This window comes from Panthera leo, chromosome C2 (genome assembly GCF_018350215.1).
Source record: "Panthera leo isolate Ple1 chromosome C2, P.leo_Ple1_pat1.1, whole genome shotgun sequence".
NCBI classification, from domain to species: Eukaryota; Metazoa; Chordata; class Mammalia; order Carnivora; family Felidae; genus Panthera; species Panthera leo.
Window position 1 is genome coordinate 97293581 of NC_056687.1, and position 20304 is coordinate 97313884.

General features: G+C 38.2%; 1 pseudogene; it reads left to right on the plus strand.

The window, feature by feature from the left end:
* The first annotated feature begins 5853 nt into the window (after nucleotides 1–5853).
* Nucleotides 5854–19938, plus strand: LOC122229314 (annotated as a pseudogene).
* The last annotated feature ends 366 nt before the right edge of the window (nucleotides 19939–20304 follow it).

The window sequence follows — 20304 nt, forward strand, 5'->3', positions numbered from 1 at the left end:
TAATGAACAAAAATGCAAAAACCCTCAACAAAATATTAACAAACCACATTCAACAATACATTAAAAGGATCGTTCACCATGAGCAAGTGGGATTTACTGCAGGGATGCAAGAATGTTTCAGTATTTGCAAATCAGTCAACATGATACACCACATCAACAAAATGAAGGATAAAAAGCATATGATCATCTCAATAGATGCAGAAAAGACATCTGACAAAATTCAACATCTATTCATGATAAAAGCTCTCACTAAAGTGGGTTTAGAGAAAACCCACCTCATCATAATACAGACCATATACAAAAAACAACAAGTAACATCATACTCAATGATGAAATATTGAGACCTTTTCCTTTAAGATAAGGAACAAGACAAGGATGACCACTCGTCACTTTTATTCAATGTAGTACTGGAAGTACTTACCACAGCAATCAGACAAGAAAAAGAAAAAGTTATGCAAATTGGTAAAGAAGTTAAACTGTCACTATTAGCACACATCATTATACTATACGTAGAAAACCATTAGGACTCCACCAAAAAACTATTAGAAGTAATAAATGAATTCAGTAAAGTTGCAGGATATAAAATTAATAAACAGAAATCAGTTCTGTTTCTATACCCTAATAACAAAGTATCAGAAGGAATAATTAAGAAAACAATCCCATTTATAACTACATCAAGAAGAATTAAAATACCTAGAAAGAAACTTAACCAAGGAGGTGAAATACCTATACTCTGAAAACTATAAAACACTGATGAAAAAATTGAAGATGACACAAATAAAGATATTCCTTGCTCATGGATTGAAAGAATTAATATTGTTAAAGTGTCCATACTACCCAAAGCAACCTAAAGATTCAATGCAATCCCTATTAAAATAGTTATAGCATTTTTCAAAGAACTAGAATAAATAATGCTAAAATCTGTATGGAACCACAGAAGACCCCAATCTGACAAAGCAAGGTTGAGAAAGAAGAATAAAGCTGGAGGTAACACAATCCCAGATTTCAAAACACACTGCAAAGCTTTGGTATTCCAAACAGTCTGGTGCTCTCACAAAAAAAAAAAAAAAAAAAAAAAAAAAAAAAAAAAGACATATAGATCTTTTCTAGATATAGTTCTTCAAGCAAAGGAAACAAAAGCAAGATTAAACTATTGAAACTACATCAAAATAAAAAGCTTTTGCCCAGCAAAGGAAATCATCAACAAAAAAAAGGCAACCTACTGAATGGTAGAAGATATCCACAAATAATGTATCTAATAAGGGGTTAATATATCCAAAATATAGAAAGAATTTAAATAATTTGGTGCCAAAAAAACAAACAATCCAATTAAAAAATGGGCAGAGGATCTGAATAGACATTTTTCCAAAGAAGACATACAGATGGCCAACAGACACATAAGAAGGTGCTCAACATCACTAATCATCAAGGAAATGCAAATCAAAACCACAATGAGATATCACATTATACCTGCCAGAATGACTCGAATCAAAAAAGACAAGAAATAACAAGTATTGGTGAGGATGTGGAGAAAAAGGAACTCTTGTTTCACACTTGGTGGGAATGTAAATTGGTATAGCCACTATGGAAAACAGTATGAAGTTTCCTCAAAAAATTAAAAATAAAAATACCATATGATCCAGGAATTCCAGTACAGGGTATGTACTTAAAGAAAAAAAAAAACACAATTCAAAAAGATATATACACCTATATGTTTATTGCAGCATAGCCATGTTATGGAAGCAACATAAGTGTCCATTGATAGATTAACGAATAAAGAAGATGTGATACACACACACACACACACACACACACACACACACCAGAATATTACTCAGCCACAAAAAAGAGTGAGACCTTGCCATTTGTGACAGCATGAATGGACCAAGAGGGCATTATGCTATGTGAAATAAGTCAGAGAAAGAGAGGCAAATACTATACGATTTCATTTACATGTGGAATCTTAAAAAACAAAACAAAGGAATAAACAAAAAGCAGAAACAAATTCATAAATACAGAGAACAAACCAAAGGTTGCCAGAGGGGAAAGGGGTGGAAGGATGGGCAAAATGGGTGGAGGGAAGTGGGCAATAAAGACTTCCAGTTATGGAATGAATAAGCCTTGGGAATAAAATCACAGCACAGAGAATACAGGCAACAGTATTGTAATAGTGTTCTGTGGTGACAGATGGTAGCTATACTTGTGAGCACAGCATAATGTAAAGACTTGTTGAAACACTATGTCATAACCTGAAATTAATGTAACACTGTGTGTCAACTATACTTCAACTAAAATATATATATATATATATATACATATATATATATATATATATGTATATATATATATATATACATACACACACATATATATACATATAGCAGTTAATTATAGGGGACAAATCAGATATTTATCACCCTGTTGGCACTAAACTGTCTCTTAATTTATATTAATACAAGCTATGAGAAAAGAATACAGAACAAAATTAATATAAAATCTGTCACAGTTTAAATAGTTCAAAACCATCAATTTCTAAATTATGATGGCATCCGATGAGTACTTAGCCCAAAATGCACTTTAATGTAAGTCATTTAATTAGTATTTGACATTATTAGCAAGAAAGAAAATTTTTCTGTACTAAGTAACATGTTTATTTGCACAAGTGCAACAACAATTTTTATGTTTATAGACTAAAAGTTTTAAAAATAAATGAAAAGACAAATAAAAATTGCTACAACCTCATTATTAGTAGGGTTCACTCAACAATCAGTAAATGCATTAATTTGCTATTGCTATTATAACAATATCACAATATTATAACAATAGCACAACAAACTTCGTGGCTTGAAAAAACAGATTTCCTGTCTTCTAATTCTGTAGGTAAAAAATGCCGTACAGTCTCAATGGGCTAAACTCAAGTTGTCAGCAGGGCAGAGTTCCTTCTGGAGGTTCTAGAGGAGAATGTTTTCACTTGCTTTTTCCAGCTTCTAGAGGCTGCCTGCATTCCTTGGCCAGTAGCCCTCTTCCCCCATCTTCAAAGACAGCAGCATAAACTCTTCATATTGTTCTCCCTGACCACAGCTGAGAGAAGCTCTCTACTTTTAAAGATTGCTGTGATTAGATCACACCCACCTTGATAATCCAAGATTATCTCCCCGTCTCAAAGTCTTTATCATCACAGCCACATAGTTCCTTCTGCCATGTAAGGTAACATATCTACAGGTCTTGGGGACTAGGACGTATACATTTCTCTGGAGCCGTTATCTTGTCTACCACAGTGACTGTTTACTGAATTTTCACATCAAACAAATTATCAAAATCAAAGATACATGACCCAGGATATAAGAATATTTACTTTTAGGGCTGCCTCGGTGGCTCAATTGGTTAAGTGTCAAACTTGATTTTGGCTCAGGTCATGATGTCACAGTTCTTGAGTTCAAGCCCCACCTTGGGCTCTTCGCTGACAGCTTGGAGCCTGCTTGGGATTCTCACTCTCCCTCTCTTTGCCCCTCTACCACTCACATGCATACACACACTCTCTCTCTCTCTCAAAATAAATAAAAAACATGTTAAAAATCTTTTTAAAAAGAATATTTACTTTTAATAATTAAATATCCTTTTTCCTTTATTAGGAAAGAAAGAAAAAAGTATCTTTCTTTGGAAACACTGACAATGATATGTAAGGTACTAACAGCATAACTGAAGGTAATTTAATGTCATAGAAGAAAATCTCAGAAACTGCAGTAGACCTCAGTTTGATCTGGAGTCTCACAGGACTGTCTGCATCACATTCTTCTGCCATCATAGGTGCCGTGAGTGGCATGAACAGGGGCTTGAGTGGCTTGAGTGCATGAACAAAATATCGCCAAATTCAGAATGCTTGATGATGAACTTTACATCCAACAAACATTCTCTTATCTACTTGAGAGTACCCTATGAGTTTATAAGCTAATTTTCATACTTCTTTGTCCCATGAAATGTATATAGTTTGTTACTATGTATACATCATCAAGGTCAACTGGAATGATGATTTCTTTAGACACCATTCGGTGGGAGGGGCCTTCGTCTGGTCTGCCTACTCTGAACACAGAACCCTTAACCACAAGTATCAGGTTTCAATCCACCAGTTAACATATTTCTTTTTAGCAATTCCCAAGAGCTCTATAAAGTCAAGAGCAGACTAACTGAAAATGGCAAAATCAGCACTAGGCAATGGATATCAGCAGTTTACTTAAACAGACTATACACCTGCAGTAATTAAGAATTATGCAAATATAAACTGTGATGGGACTCATCCATTCAACTAATGCTCACTGAGTGCTTCCTACATGAGAAGTACTGTTCTAGGCACTAAGGTATCAGCCTAGATACCCCAGCAAACAAAAGAGGCAAAAATTCTATCCTTAAAGAAGTTTCCATTCTGCTAAGATAAACAGTCAATAAACGAGATATACAGTAGACAGTGTTAAATGTTAAGAAGAAAAATGAGGTTGAGTGGAGGCAGGAAATGTAAGCAGTGGCAGGAGTGAGAGGTGACGTTTTAGATAGGAAGGCCAGGGCAAGCCTCACAGAGGAAGTAACAATGTTCAGTACGGACTGACAACCTTCCCTCACTAAGCAGGACTAGCCCATTGGGGGAAATGCTTTTGCCTGAGATCTGCTCTGATTCCTATTCCTCTATTGACATTTTAATCAGATGTCACCTGCTGGTGGTCTTCTGAATCCCGTATTGGAACAAGTCCCGTATTCATCTTGGCTCATTTATGTCAGGGTGATTTGTATCATCAATTCCTGAGACTTCTCCCTCCATACTAACAGTACTAATAGTTTCTCAAAGCTTAGGCTTTAAAGTCCACTGTGTCTCCATAACATTGGCTATTTCTATATCTATTTACCAGAACATACATACATACAAGTGAAGGCATTTTAAAAAGGCACACTCTCCTCCATTGCATACACTTCAAAATACCTAGACTCTTAAATGCCTCTTTTTGGCAATATGGGAGAATTGTGTTTTAAAAGTATGGTGCATGGCACGTTCACTCTAAATCACAAGAACAGCCACCATTTCTGAATGGCAACACATGATATATAGGTGGTGTTCTATAAATATCTATGTAACTTCTCCTGTATCATAGAGCATACAGTGTAATCATTTCAACCATTCGAGGTGAGACTTACGGTCCTTAGTTTATATGCAATAAAACAGGCTGAGAAAGGTTAAATCATCTTCCTAAGTTTACACAGCTAATAGCATAAAGTCAGGAGCTCTGCCAAACTCTGGTTCCTTCTCCCCAATAAGGTGTATCTGGGGCTGGTGGCTTCATCTACGCCCCCTCCCCCCAGCAAAGGATTATCACAGTACTCCTTCTAATTCCGTCACACGGTAGCTGTGGGACATATCATTCCTTCTTGCCTTCCTGGGTATTTTTTGGTAATCTGATAATCTACACCACATTTGGATGTTAAAATGGCACTACATTAAGATTAAAAGTAAAGTGCCTGTTATTCAGAATCCTTTGAGGATGAAGCAATCTAAGTTAAAAAAAAAAAAAAAAGATTTTTAAATAGCTAAGCTCTAAACTTTCATACCCTAAATATAATGGTTTAATACAAACACTTCTAAAATATACCATGAATCTGATCTCTTATATTTAGGACACTGAGTGAACCCTGGGCAATATCTTTACGACTCAGGACCATCATTGGGTCGTTAATTACTCATTGTGTCCAATATGTGCTTGTACATACAGATTCACATATCGTCTGTCCTATGAAGATAACCGGGCCTAACACAAAGTCCACTCAATCAGGAGACTCTATGATTGACTTGTCCCTTTCACATAATGGCAAATGAAATGTACCTGGCTGCCAGACATTCATTGTAGCACTGCTGCCTTTCTGCAAGTCAGTGGTGATGGCAATGAAGATGGTGATGATGACAATAACGATGATGGTTATTGTCCAAAAAGCACCATTTACTGGGTGCTTGATACACGTCGAAAAGAGTATCAAGTAATTTATATAAATTTTCTAATTTAATCACTTAATAATTTTATCAGATAAGAATTGTTTCTCTTTTTCCATTTTACAGGTGAAGAAACTAAGACACAGAGAGAGTAAATAACTCTTCTCAAGTCACCAACTGAAAATCTGCAGAACTAAAAACTCATACAGGGCGCCTGGGTGGCTCAGTTGGTTGAGCATCCGACTTCAGCTCAGGTCATGATCTCACGGTTAGTGAGTTCGAGTCCCACGTCAGGCTCTGTGTTGACAGCTCAGAGCCTAGAGCCTGCTTCAGATTCTGTGTCTCCTTCTCTCTCTGTTCCTCCCCTCACTCTCTCTCTCTCTCTCTCAAACATAAATTAAAACATTTAAAAAACCTCATACAGCCTAATTTCAGGATACTGTTTTAACCACTACACTCTAGTGCCTCAAATTAAAGAATAAAGCAGTCTTTATATGGGGATGCTCACCTCCCAGAAAGTAATTATCTTATTCACAGTTGCCTTCTGTTTACCATCATTCAGACCAGCAAAGGACATTAGCTAATGTTGATTAGCTAATGAACCCAATCAAAGAAAAGCCCTCTGGGGCTTGTACTCACCTGGAGAGACCTACAGTGTAGTGGTGAAAAGTTTGGACTCTGGAGCCAGGCTGCCTTTGAATCCAGGCCTTTCTACCTACTAGCTATGTGACCTTGGGCAAGTTACATAACTACTCTGTGCTTTAGTTTTAAGAAGTGATACTGGGTATTTACTTCATAGAGACATTGCAAGGATTAAATAGGTTGTTTATATGCAAAGTGCTTTAAAATAGTGTGTGGCGAATATTAAGAGCTCAAGAAACAAGTTATTAGTTTCTTATCTACACTAATGGTGGGGAAAACACTCTCATTTAAAAAAATCCACACAATACTACTGTGGGGATAGTTTCTCCATCAAATTCAGCAATTGGAAAATCCATCACAATAGAAGAAAATCAGAGCACGTCATTACAAGGATTCAAGGAAGATTACACTTGGAGTTAAGCAACCTGAGATCAAATCTCAGTTCTGTCACTAACCAGAATCAAAGCTATCACTCAGATGTGCCAGAAGATGCTGAGATCTTCTGTGAGTTTGTCCTGCCATCTTGGGGCACATGTGCCTTTGTAGAAACTAGTAAATGACTTACAATGTTCAGCAAATTAGCATGTGCCTCTGCTCATTAGTCCATTCTCAGCATTTTGTATTAACATGCCCATTGTTCACAATAGTTAATGAAATACATATTTTAGATCATTTTATTTTGGTGCTAAAACTTGTACTTCAACTATTTAAAAAACTTTACCAAAATTTCTTATATAATTGTTGAGATGTTATACAAAATACAGGAAGTATAGTCACAAATTAACCATGAAATGTTCAGTATCAGGTGAATACTGTGAGGAAAGCAGAGACATGCAAGACATATCAGGCTTAAAGAGTTTGTTTTCAGTTGAAAAGACAAGACTCAGACCACAAATAGACTACTGACCACAGAAGGCGAAAGGGCCAAACAACTGACAGACATTCAAATGCTGTAGGACTGGAGAGGAAGAAAAGTAAAAGTGAGCTGGTGAAATCAAAGTGGATTTTATAGAAAAATTGGACCAAGGCCTAAAAAGCTCACAACCTGTAAACGTGGATGCATTCTCTAATCCTAAAATAAAATTTCCTTTCAACGTGGGGGCGCCTGGGTGGCTCAGTCAGTTAAGCATCCGACTTTGGCTCAGGTCACGATCTCACAGTTTGTGGGTTCGGGCCCCGCGTCGGGCTCTGTGCTGACAGCTTGGAGCCTGGAGCCTGCTTCGGATTCTGTGTCTCCTTCTCTCTCTGCCCCTCCCCAACTTGTGCTCTGTCTCTCTATGTCTCTCAAAAAATAAATAAATGTAAAAAAATTAATAAAAACAATTTCCTTTCAATGCGATGACTCCTGTTGATAGTGACTTTGAGGAATTCTGTGTTCTGAAGGATTCTGAAGCCAAACGTGGACTCAAGGGGAAAGAATTCTATAATCGATATTAACATCTGCCATAGGGAGAGAAAGCAGGAAGAGAGGAGCATGTACCTCTATCCTTTTTGACCAACTCTGTTTGCTTCCCACACTGCTCCCTACTCCTGTTGTTCTTTTGGAGTCACTATCTACAGACCTATCTCCCCCTTCTCTTCCCCTTTTCTCAGCTTCTCTCATTCTTTTCATTTTCTCCAGAAAATAAACAGTTATTTTTTTTTTTTTACTGAAACAATTAAATACCATGTCCCATTCAATCTTGAGACTTCAGATACCCTCAATATCTTTAGCAACCCATCCCTCGCCCCTGGTTTTGCAATTTGAGAACCCAAACATTTATCATTGTGATCACCAGCACATCAACTACTTCGGTGTACTTAGGATGGGTTTTCAACATGAGAAGAGCATGAATGTTGCAGATTCTGATACAGAGAACCACCTGTGCTAATGTCTGTTTCCCCCAGATCCACAGAATCCATAGAATGTGAGAGCAGGAAGAGATCTTAGAATTCATGCTTAATTTCTTCCTTGTATGAAGGAGGATGATGATACCCAGGAAATCAAGTCACTGTCCCAAGGAAAACAGAAAAGCTAAAACTGAGAACATCTAAACCCATAACCTTTTGAATGTATTGCTTTAATCCACCTGTTGATTCCATACCCCCCCCCAAAAAAAACTATCTACAAGATATGCCACTTTGCTGGTCTATTGAGTCTGTATTTCTTTTTCCTGCTCTTTCACTCACTCTGCTCAACAGCTTCTAGAAGGTTCTTGAAATGTATTTGTATATTTACCAGAGTACCTCTCTGAATGAGTCTTAAATCCCTAACACAATTTTATCCAAGCATCGTACATTATATGTGTCTACTTCTTGGCTCCTCAACACCTGGTATGAAGCAGATTATACTAATGACCAAAAGATTCTTTACTAAAGCTCATGCTATCTGCTACAGTGCACTAGGGCATGACGAATTTCTGAGGTCCATAAAACTGAGGTATCGGTGTTCTGTATATAAATGATGGGTAGTGTTTTCATGAATTCATATAAGTGCTTCAAAGTAGCATTTGTTGCATCTAGATAATGCCAGGATTTGTTGGAGATTCCTAAAAATAAAAGTAACAGGCACCATTTATTAGGTACGTACCACCTGCCCGATGCTAAAGTGGGTACTCCCCATCCATTTTCTTATTTAATCATCTCAACAACCCTGAAACTACACAGTACTGCCTCCATTTTACAGACGGGAACAAGGTAGAAGCAATTCAAGAAGTGCGAAATCCCTTGGAGTGCTTTTGTGAGTAAGTCACAGATTTCTTAGACTCATTCAAATGAAATCACATTATCAATATGGCCTGCATTGTTTATTTCATACACATTCTACCATGTTCAGATTCACAGATTAAAACACAGCAGCTCTCTCCCTTCCAAAATATAAATTTTATTCAGGGCTACCTGTGGAGATAGAAAGGATGCAACTGCCATGCATTTCAGGTAGATTTTCCAGAAAAGGGGTTTGATTTTCATGTCCTCAGTCTTTTTGTGACCACAGAAGCCCTACAAATTGCAGGGCAGTCTCAGAGATGCTTCCAGGCCATGCTAAAGGCTTTTCTTTAGCTGAAAAACGCACTGATCCAGACCATGGTTGAACCTGTGACCCATCGTTTCATTAGTACTGGTTTCTAACTGCTCTAACTGTCCCAGACAAATTTACATAATTACATGGTTGCAGAATACATACTTGAAAAGCCTTCAAAGAAAACAGTTTACTTTCTGTAAACATCAGTTTTCACACCTCAAAACCGTTTCCTAGACCCTTTATTCCAAATAGAAATTGCTTGAAAAATGTATACAGGACATTTAAGTGGTTCTTGTTGAGGCTTGCAATGGGATGTTTATGCCTATTTATAAACTTATGCCATCAGAAATCTTGGTGCCACTATGGTATCTCACTCAGTCTGTCTCTTCCATTTTGATGAGGAGAAAAATGCAAACTACTCTCTTCTCTGCTCCCCTTTCACAAGGTTAGCTAGCACTTTGAGCCAGTAGCAATTGAAAGCTAGTAGCTAGAAAGTAATTTACTTCTTTGAGTCTCACTCTTCAGAGCCAGTACAATCTGAGCACATTTTTGCACCAAAGACATTAAGGGAGAATTCCTTTTCAAGTGGTTATTCTTGAATTCATTTACTTTTGACACACACAATGAAATCCCAATTCTCCTGCAGGCTGCAGTGCCTTTGTTTGCTGTTTTGTGCAGTCTATCTCCCTGCATCTTTGAATGAACAGCTGCCGAATTTCAGAAACTTGTGAGTGCTTCCTCAAGATGGACTATTACCACTAGAACTTGGCCAGCTAATGATTTTTCAATCACCATTTTGCTGTTTCCTTTTTAGAAAGACTGAAAAGTGACAGAAGATTCTCAATTTTGAACAGACTTCATGAGCATTTGAATCCATGGCAAGTACACTTTCAAGTAATAAAACTATTTCTGATAAATGGCACTAACAATGTTTGTAATGTGATAAAAACCTGAAACAGCTCTTCAGATATGTAGAAGATATTCCTGTTGGCTAGGGGCCATTTTAAAAGCCAGGGGCAAGAGAAAAGGTGAATTTGCATTGCCCAGTGAGACTGGGATCTCTAACAAGATGGGTGACAAGTTTTCTGTGGGATGAAAAACGCAATGATGTCAACCACAAACACGAAGCACCACAGCTAAGCAACCTAAGAATGTTAGGATGAGATCGGGGGCTCTCTGTTTGAGTCCCGTCACCTACGTGTACGCTGATTTTGAACAATTTCTTGAACTGCTCCTTGCCTCCATCTTCTCATCTCTAAAATAGGGATGATAATAAAATGCTTCTTTCATAGAACCGCTTGAGGAGTAAATGTGCTAATATCTTATTCGGTCTCTTCCATTTTGATTAGGAGAAAAATGCAATCTACTATATTCTCTTCTAAAATACTTACACTATTATATGGCAAATAGTAAATGCCAAACACATTTTACTTCCTATATATGAAATTGGAGGTCACCTAGAGGTTTAACCTAAGGTGCACTATAGCAGTGGACTGGTTCTATTATATCCGATCTTGTGCTTATGCCCAGTACCTGTCCATTTCAATACAGAAAATAAAAAGCCACTCAGCATGATTAATCAATCCTCTTGCAACTGCGACCAGCCTGGAGAAATACTTTTGAAGAACTACAAAAAACTGGCAGACTTTTTCCCCCTCTTATCTTTGACTTTTTCAAATAAATCTCTTTCAGTGCATCCTTTTCAAATGTTTTACCTTCAAAATATATCTGTTTCCTTCTTGTTCTCAAATAGAAAACATATTTGCAGTACTGGATCAGTCATGTTTGATGATAAAGTATATACATAAAGCCAGAAGATTTCTGCCATTTAAACTGGTATCTTAGTACTTTAGAGAATCTGAATAATTATAATCTCAGTCTTCAACATTCACATCTTCACCTGAAAAATGTCAGCAAATGCAATAATAATGTCATTATGCCATAGGAATTGAAAAAAAAAAAAATACTCTCCAGAAATTTGGTATGAATTTAAATTGCTGGAGGTACGAGCAAGTGTTTTCTCCTTATACTTCTTTGAGGAAAAGCCTCCCAAATGGGCAGAACTGAAGACAAAAGGTGCCACTAGGGCAGGCCGGGAAGAGATGCTTTCCAAAAGCTTATGCCCACGGATATGGACATGCACATTCAATACATACAGGCATTCATGAGCAACTATCAAGCAGGGGCATCTGGTAGATCAATCCCCCCCAACCCCCAGTGAAGCTAGCACAGGAAATGAAAATGTCTCCCCAAATACCAGTGTGCCAGAAGACATAATGAGAAAGAGGCAGATCTAGACTATGAAACCACAACATCAAAGGCAAATTTATACTAAGAAGATTAGATAGGCAGATTTGCATCCAACTAGTTTCAGTCTGAAATAAGCCAACGTGGAAAAAGATTTCATTTTCAAATGTCCATTACAATCTCAGCTAAGTGCCAAGATCACCTCTAGAGAAATACAAAGAAGCATAAGCCATAAAGGCACATTTTTCTCTTTTAACCCAACAGTTTCACTCTGAAATCAGTGAAGAAAAATAAGGCAAGCATCCAAGATTCTCACTCTCATATAGTCACTAAATAAATATACATTCAGTTCCTAGAGTGGGAAAGGAATCATCCAGAATTATCGTTTCATAATCCACTAGATCTACATTTAAAAACTTAGTTACGCTCTGCTTAAATGTTTACAGGCAAAAGGAAGATCGGATTTTTTTTTTTTTTTTTTAAGATTCTGACTTGAAACTGTCCACTACAACTGCTGTAAACCTGCAAGAGTCATGGAAACTGAATCTTAATTCAGTGCATAGTAACTTTACAACCGTTGGGTGTTAGGAACTAAGCAAGAGAAACAGGTCAAGGGGAGTAAGACTGCTAACTCAGGGGAGTCGGCGAGTCGTACTAGAGAGAGCCACAGGAATACTTCTGCAATCCTCCAAATTACTGAAGCCAAGCCCATCGTGTCAAACAAGGCTGTCTCTCCCTGAGAAACAAAAAAAAAAAAAAAGAATAGAAAAAAAGTTGCAGAGTAGACAAAGACACACGAGAATGAAATTGGAAGTCTTCCGATGGCAAATTATTAATACCTTCTCTTTGAGAAATTGCAAGCAGGCAGAAAAAGGTCTAACCTGAAGAGAAGGATCAAAGACGGAAATAAAAGCTTTGATGCCCAAGTTGCTCTGTAGCCCCCACAGCACTGTGAAGCCCGGGAGTGCAGCCAGGAAGATTGTTAACTCCAAAAAAAAAAAAAAAAAAAAAAAGTGCGGGATGAATTGGTACTTAATCCCTGCGAGGATACAGGAGTGGTATTAGGTAGTGATTAGCTGCTTCTGAAATTTAGTGAGGCCATTTAATTTGAAGCTAGGTATTTATATTTCTTTAGATTTTGCTCTAGAGTTTTTACATCTTTCAAAACATATGCTAGGGGCGCCTGGGTGGCTCAGTCGGTTAAGCGTCCAACTTCAGCTCAGGTCACGATCTCGTGGTCCGTGAGTTCGAGCTCCGCGTCGGGCTCTGAGCTGATGGCTCAGAGCCTGGAGCCTGCTTCCGATTCTGTGTCTCCTTCTCTCTCTGCCCCTCCCCTGTTCATGCTCTGTCTCTCTCTGTCTCAAAAATAAATAAACGTTAAAAAAAAATTTTTTTAAAGACATATGCTAATGGTGGTGATTAGTCGATATGAATGTTTCATTTGAATAAAAAGTGTATTTCTCAAAAGAGAACATTATCGATTGGGTCATGTGAATCAAGTGGAACGAAGCTACCCATCCCAGGAAAAGCTAGCTGAGGCTGCTGAGACAGCCACAGCCTTGCTGTGCTGTTCAGCCTGGGACAAGGACCCAAACTGCTGATGTAATGGCTCAAAGAAAAAGAAACTGCCTTTTAAGCCTAATTTTGCAGACTCACACTTAAAGCTACACAGCAAGGTAAATAAATTTCTGATCACTCCATTAATTCACTCATTCAACACACACATTTAAAGCTCAGTTTGTTTCAGGCCCCTTGGTGGGAGCCAGATTCAAAGATGCTAAGGTTGGACCTGGCCTCAGAACTGCCATCTATTGATCACAGAACCTCAGACTTTGAAGTGATCATAAAGGTTGTTTTCTTCCCCTACTAGTCAGTGTTAACTTGGCAAGCCCCTTTATGCCAATCCTACCATGTGCTCAATCATAATCTAGTTCTGTATCTTCAGCAAGAGGAAACTTGATACCTCCCTATTTAGACAGTTATTCCTTTTTTTGTTTAAGAAAAAAAAACAATATTAAAAAAAAGTTAGAGTTGGGCTCAATGTCATGTTCCTAAATAAACAAACAACAGAAGAAATAATCATCTTAATAAAGCCTCTGGATTCGATTTCATGCATTTTCTTTTTGCTTAGCAAAACTGTGTGACTTGGCAAATGGCACACATACATTCTCTTTGTTAATGATCAGATATCAAAAGACTGTCTTTATGTGAAGGCCTGTTTAGAATCACAATATTAAGTCTCACCTACTGATTCCCAGATGGTTCCCACAGGTAACATTTTATAACAGAGATAAGTTGAAGCCAGAAGGAGCCTGATGTACTTTAAAGCCACAAAGAAATCTCTTGAAAGTCTGCTTTCTGTCTGACCTTACTTCTTCCAGGACTCAACAGGGCCAGGATAGTATAGACTGTACTCTATACAACAGGGTAAGGAAGTCAGAAAATACCATTTTGAACAAAGAAGGAATGTTTTGATATAGTGGACCTTCAGGTAGGATCAGGACCACTTTTCCTGATTTTTGAAATGCTGTATGCTTGCTGCTATTGCCACTATTTTTCTTGAATGTAATCTTTACTATTCCATTATAATAAAATACAATTGATCCAGAATGGTCAAAGACAGTCTCATTCTCCAAAACAATTTAATTACCTTAAGGTCACATACATTTTAGAAGGATTTCAAAATATTTAAAAAGGCAATAAAACATTTATTACTAGCTCATGCCAAACAACATATTGTTTAAAGCTTCAGAAGGCACTTAACCATTTCTCTTCACCACCAAGAAAATTTACTATTTGGAGCATTTCACTTTTCTGGCCAAAAGATCTGCTGTCCAAATGCCTGGTACAATGACTTGTTGAGTTAATGAATCAATGAATGCATGCATGTATCAATGAGTGAATATGTAATATCTCCAACTTTAAGTATCATCATGTCAGTGACTTCATTAAACTTCATTTTTTTTCAGTTCATGCAAAATCTCACCTTTCATTTCCTACTTATTAAACTATTAGATGTGTTCAGCTTTAATTTCTTTGTTACCTAGCTTTTCTTATTTGTTAGCTGACTATGAAGGAGACTTCTTCACCGTAAAGTATATTTGCCCTAATGCATTTATAAAATTTTAATCCTGCTTGTAATAAACATTTTTTTCAAGTGACACTTGTAAATACCATGTTTCCTTCTTTAATTGTGCCATAGTCATAAAGTGGGACTATCTAAATAAGAAAAACACTTGATAAAGGAAAAAAGACTTTGAATTGCATTTTTCAAGACACAGTCAATATATTAACTTCTATGTTTCTTACAATAGCACATTAGTCTTAATTTCCATTTCCTCCAGTAGAAGTATAATTTGCTTCCTTTCAATTTTAATACCCATTATGCTCTCTCCTTTTCTTGTATCCTTTTGCATTATGGCTTCCTCTACAGGTGCCATCAGCATTTATACATAATTCTCTAAGTTAGCAATGAACTTACCGTTAAGATTATCCAATATTTAGACCTTCTCTACCCCACTGCTAACCATACATTTTTTATTAATTTTTTAATGTTTATATTTATTTTTGAGACAGAGAGAGACAGAGCATGAGTGGGGAGGGGCAGAGAGGGAGACACAGAATCCGAAGCAGGCTCCAGGCTCTGAGCTGTCAGCACAGAGCCCGACGTGGGGCTCGAACTCACGGACTGCGAGATCATGCCTGAGCTGAAGTCGGACGCCCAACCGACTGAGCCACCCAGGTGCCCCTCTGCTAACCATACATTTATATAGTCAAGGCATTTGAGCCTTTCATTGAGCCTTTCATTTCATTTGAGCCTTTCACTGAGCCTTTCATTGTACTTTTTTTGTTTCTAGGTAAGTGGAGATTATCACAGTTGATGTGTTATTTCGGTATTTCCTTCTTTGTATATAAGAGCATCCCAATGCCAGCAACCACATGCTTTCTCTATTCTATAAGGGAGTCTTGGTCCACAGTGGACATTTACTCACATTAGGACTAAAATGAGAACAATATTTCTCTATGAAACTCCAAGTGAATGGCAAAGAAGCCACAACAACCATATATGTAGACTGTAGGGGGAAAACAGTTCTAGTTTTCTCTTCAGGTATTCCTGACACGTTCTTCAGCCAGCTGTAATATATTCTTGCTTAATTCACAGATTTATTTTGACCCTTTTCCAAGGTTAGATGTAATATAAGCATCTCAACATTGCCAGCAATTGTAGTATCCTGGAGAAGATTATTTGCGATAAATGAAAGCTAAGCAGGGGTCACTAGAACTCACAACAGAACAAAACATATCATCTCTTCTGTCAAAATGGAAAAAAAAATAGCCTTTACTTGAGTTACACAACTAAACCTCCAGTTGTTAAATATTCTTTAGCATGTAGCCTTTAAAACCATTACAATGACTTCAACTAATATCCATTCAAAATGCAGGCAGTCTCTTAAATCTTCAGGTCTCTTGCACTTTAGTCTCCTACTTCCCACATCCCCCAGTCTCCAGCATTGTTTAGAACTAACAGATTATAAAAATGTTATTTTTGCACTTGCCTTCTGTGGTTTGCCATCTGATTCAATAAATGGGTGAGTTAAGCCATTACTTTCAACCCACTTAGGCAATCCAGACACTATTGTTTTTCAGCAATGATGAGGAAAGCCCTCATCCAGTACCATCCTGCACAACTGAACAGCCACAGAATGCTACTTAATTCTCCACGTGCCCCACACTCACTAGGAAGCAGAACAAAGACTCAAAGCACTTTATTTTTGAAGGAGAAAAAAAGTGAGAAGAGACTTTTCCTCTGACAGAGTTTAGCCAGCTAAATTGGAGGGAACAGTCCCCACAAGAGATTATCCTCACTTCTGACACCAACTGCAAGTTCAGGGGGTTCCCAAAACCACCCTTATGTGCAATGACTTGTTAGAAGGACTCACAATAATCACTCAAAGCTATTATATTAAAATTGGCCAGGGGTATCTGAGTGGCTCAGTCAGTTGAGCGTCTGACTCTTAATTTCGGCTCAGGTCATGAACTCACGGTTCATGAGATTGAGCCCAGTGTCAGGCCCTGCACTGACAGTGTAGAGCCTGTTTGGGATTCTCTGTCTGTCTGTCTGTCTGTCTCTCTCTCTTTGGCTCCCTGCTCTATCTCTCAAAAATAAATGAATTAATGAATGAATTAATAAATGAATGAATGAATGAATAAATAAATAAATAAATAAATAGAATTGGCCAAGGAAAGAAGTGAATAGGGCAGAGTTGGGAAGTACCACAGTGGAGCTTCCAATGTCCTCTGTAAAATCAGAGCATGTGACTTCTCTGGCATCGGCATGTGACAACATGTACGGACTACTGGACTGCTGCCAGTCAGGGAAGCTCAGCTGAGTCCCATGTAAAGAGTTTTTATTGAGACTTCATTACATAGACATGATTGATTCACTGATTGCTCACTTAGTTGATCTCAAGTTCCAGTTTCCAGCCCCTTTGGGAGCAACCTAAAACCCCTACCGATGTTGTTGGTCTTTCTGGTGTGGCAAGAACCTCAAACTAAGACTAGCCAAATGTGTCCAGCGCTCACCCTAAGTCATTTGTTAGACTATCCAATGACCCAAAGCCCCTGTCAGAAATGACATTACAAGGGCTGAGAGATTACTTCCCAGAAACTGAGGTCAAAGTGCAGAACTCTTTTTGCCTAATGTTAAATTCTTTCCTGCAGATCTTCACCTTTTCATTAGCCTTTGATTTGGGGCATTTATCTCAATGGTAAACATACTCATTATGGTTGTAACTATGCCCTTAGGCATTCCGAAGGCCAGGGGAGATTTATTTAATAAACTAGAGATTAAGAAAGCTAATTTATGCTTTATGCCTGGAGGTGAGAGAAGGGAGGGCGGGGGGCATAAAATGCAGTATGAAGCCCAGTTGGAAACACAGACTTTGGCATTATGAGCTTGAACAAACATAGCAGGAGTTCTTTCCCTCATTGGCAATAATGAAGGAGTGAACTGTCACCAACTACTACCACTTGCCTGGCAGGTGGCAGACACAGCTGGTTCTGCACCTCTGAGTGGAAAGAGCATGAACAGTAAGTAGTCTACACAGAACATTTGGAGGGATTCCTCAAAACTCCCCCTACAAGATCGCCGCATCTGCTGACTGCCAGCTCTATGTCACCATTTAGGTGAAGCACTGTGTTTTCACTGTTAAAATACAAATATGTTAAACCAGAAGTCTCCATGAATACTTTAGTTTGAGGCTGTTTACTGGGGGAAGTAATGGAACTAAATTCTGATGGATGAAAGGGAGAAAAGAGAAAATTTTGAATTATGAAAACTGCATGGAGGCCTAAATGGAAAAAGATGAGAAAGAATTAAAAAGGGGCCCTACGGGCCTGTGGCAAGCCCTGCTGACCCCCCAGGTAGCTGGGCGACAATAGCATAAAACACTAGAGTAATGATCTGGGTTGAAATCTTGGCTCAGCTACCAACAAACTGTGATTTGGACACATCAATTAAGCTTCCTGAGTCTCTGTCACCTCGATTCTAATTTGAGAATAATATGAACTCCCTCACAGAGTGGGTGTGAGGCTTAAATGAGATAACATATGGGAAAAGCACCTTGTTAAATGTGGTTTTTTTAAACTACTATGTAAGTATGTTATTATTAGTTGAGCAGATTGGAAAAATAGCTTTAGCTTTTTGATATCTAATTTTGAGATATATATATATAGATATAGATATAGATATATATATATAGATAGATAGACAGATAGATAGATATTCCCCAGAGCAATTGAGTGCTACAAAATAATAATGCTTCAAGCATATTAATAAAAAAATAAAATACTTCAAGATAGTTCCATAAAAAGGTCTATATAGTCACATGGCTCCAGAATACACTGGCATCTAGACAGTCTTTTGAGAGAATCACAATATACATTACCACATTGAAGGTTCTGGACGCCCCTACAAGAATGAACCCAATATTAGGCTGTTTGACATAGAATTTCCCAAACTGTTCCAAAGACAGAAACGACCTTTCCTCTAACACTTCTTAAACTTCAACTTGGGGGGGGGGGGGGGGCAGTGCCTGTGTGGCTCAGTTGGTTAAGCATCCGACACTTGATTTTGGCTCAGGCCATGACCTCAAAGTTCATGGGATCAAGCCCTGAGTCAGGCTCTGTGCTGACAAGCATGGAGCCTGCTTGGGATTCTTTCTCTCCCTCTCTCTCTGCCCTGCCTCTGCTCACGCACTCTCTCTCTCTCAAAATAAATAAATAAACTTTCAAAAATCCAACCGAAACAGTGATCCAGAGAATAAATTTTGAGAAATACAGCTCTTTTTTATGGTACCTTGGAGGCAACAGTCTGCTTTTAAGATGAAGCTGAACATCTTTCCCAGCTACTGGCTGCCAGAAACTCATTGAAGTGCATGGTGAATGCAAACTTGATACCTTTTATGAGAAGCCTATGGCCACAGAAGTTGCTGCTGATGTTCTGGATGCAGAATGGAAGGGTTACATGGTCTGAATCAGTGGTAGTGACGACAAACAAGGCTTCCCCACGAATCAGGGTGTCCACCTGCTGCCAAGTAAGGGGCATTCCTGCTACAGACCAACGAGCACCGAAGGAAGACAGTGCAAATCTGTTTGGGGTTGCATTATGGATGCCAATCTCAGTGTTCCCATTTCTGCACTCACTGGTACCACTGTGCCTCACATCTCCTGGGGCCCAAAAGAGCTGGCAGAATCCGCAAACTTTTCAATCTCTCCACAGAACATGACATCTGCCAGTATGTTGTGAGAAAGCCCTTAAACAAAGAAGGTAAGAAATCTAGAACCAAAGTACCCAAGATTCAGTGTCTTGCTACTCCATGTGTCCTTCAACACACACATCAGTGTATTGCTCTGAAGAAACAACATACTAAGAAACATAAGGAAGAGGCTGCAGAATATGCTAAACTTTTAGCCAAGAGAATGAAGGAAGCCAAAGAAACACACCAGCGACAGATTGCCAAGAGATGGATGCTGTCTTCTGAAAGTTTCTACCTCTAAGTCCAAGTCCAGTCAAAAATGAGATTTTCCAAGAGTAACAAATAAACAAGATCAGACAGCAAATACCAAAACAACATTTGTTTGAGACACACAGTAAAGCAGACTATTCATGTTTAAAAAATATAATATTAAGGCATCATGTTCTATACATCCAACTTTTCACTATGCTTGACCAGTAAGGAAGAGGATGCCTTGCACAGATGCTCCTGTTGAGAACAAGGTCCGAATCTGTGTAGCTAAATCTCTACCTTCAATATCATGCACTCTCAATTCTCTTGACGATCAATACTCTCCTCCATTTGTGTAACCTAGAATTTGATTTTTATTTTGCATTGTCTTTCTCTTGTCTTCTATTTTGCCTCTTTCAGGAAATGTACCCTTAAATCAC